Source organism: Austrofundulus limnaeus, unplaced genomic scaffold, assembly GCF_001266775.1.
Source record: "Austrofundulus limnaeus strain Quisiro unplaced genomic scaffold, Austrofundulus_limnaeus-1.0 Scaffold114, whole genome shotgun sequence".
NCBI lineage: Eukaryota > Metazoa > Chordata > Actinopteri > Cyprinodontiformes > Rivulidae > Austrofundulus > Austrofundulus limnaeus.
In genome coordinates, this window is record NW_013952516.1 from 92458 (window position 1) to 94330 (window position 1873).

Consider the following 1873-nt stretch of genomic DNA (forward strand, 5'->3'; position numbering starts at 1 on the left):
ACCCACAACAGAAATCAATTTGTATGCTAATATATGCTCAATACTACTAATACAAAAAGTAAAACCTGTAGATTAGCTCATGCTAGCCTGTTTTTTGCTTAAATAATCCAGCTTATTGCTGATCTTTCTCTCAAATCCATCAGAATTACCTTTTAAAGATTTTTAAAACTACATAATAAGAAGAATTAGAAAATAGTTTAGTTGTACTACTTTCCGTGAAATTCAATATAAACTAGATAACGTAATTTTTTGTTTACATGCAAACAGTCTTTTCATTTGTCGTAATGTGTAAAAATAATAATAAATATTCAAATTCACAGTATATTTTTTAGTTTTATAATTTCACCTCCAATGGCCGTAAAGGTTCCCGAAAACGCCTCAAAAAGGCCCGCGGACCACCAGTTGATCATCACAGTCGTAGCTTGTTTCGCGGCTCTGGACACATTTTATCAGTGAGCCGAGGAGCAGAAATGGCTCTTTTGATTGTAAAGGTTGCAGAGCCCTGGTTTAGACAATTTGAACATTTTAATAAACACACAATTATATATATGTATATATATTAAAAATCCTGTTTGAAATAAACTAGGCTGATTTTAAAAAATGACCCAATCTGTCCAAAGCCCACCCCCACTGAAGACCCTCAAACTGCACAGCCATGTGAGCTGCAGCTGAAAGATTGTGATGCTGAGCTGCAGCTCCTCCTTGGCTCATGAGTCCACCCTGGCACCGGTTCTGGTGACTCTGACAGTGCCAAAGTCTGAGTGAAGCTATGAGACTACAACTCAATCGTCTGTTTTTCAGTTTTTTTTTTCTTTTTTACTGCAGGGTTCATTTTTTTCCTTCAAGTTTGAGTGAGAATCTCAAGGTTAAGATAGTAAATGTCAAATTAGATAAATATCCTGATGAWCGTCTCACTTGTGCTTTGAAACAGAGGCTGACTGAGCTGCTTAACTTCAGAAGAAAATAAATAATAAAAATGTTCATTTATAATTAGTTTACATTTACAATTACAAAATGTAACAGTGTCATTTGTTTTGCAGATTGTACTTAGTATAATTATGACAAACGATGGTTTGACTCTGTTGTCTCTATGTGGTCCTGAGGTGGACTTRTCCAGGGTGGACCCTCCAAAATGATGAGGTTCAGAGCCAAAACAAACTAATCTTTGTCTGAGAAATTCACAAACTCTCTGGTGAAATGGATCGCAGCAGATTATTGTTTATCATAATAACTTCTGAGACAATTTATCGTCCAGTGAAACTTGTTATTGTGACAGGCCGAAGTTCAAGCATCTCCTTATGTCTGAGGGGACGTTATTTAGAAAACTGTTCATTAACAAAGCAGGGTTTGTGAGCTGAACAGTCTCAAAAAGCAGAAGAAAGCCTGCTGCTAAAACAGCTGGAACAACTACAGTATTACCTGTGGATGTAACTCAGATCAGAAGTGACTGAAAGAAAAATGAGGACAGTAAGGAAGTCAGTGGGACCACTTGTCTCTGTGACTGTGTCTCAATTCAGGGTCTGGGTCCTCATGAGTGCGCATTTGTCGGCCGCATACGTCATTGCCCCGCGCCGAGGACAGTCCCAATTCAAAGGCTCCTCATCACGCGGCCGAGGAATGCGTCCTACTTCCTGTTGAAATCCAAGGATGCATCCATGTATCCTTACCAGCCGAGGATATCCCAGGATTCAATGCGCGGGCAGAAAAATGAACAACACGGTGGTGTTTTTATTTTTTTAACGCATCGGTGCAGTTTGGAAATTCGCCACGGACCGAAGGATTTGTTTTTTAAAAGTAAGTTTAGCAACTTAGCTGATGAAATTTATGCTGCAATAAGACGTTAAATAAAAGAAAATGCAACTACAAGTTACGA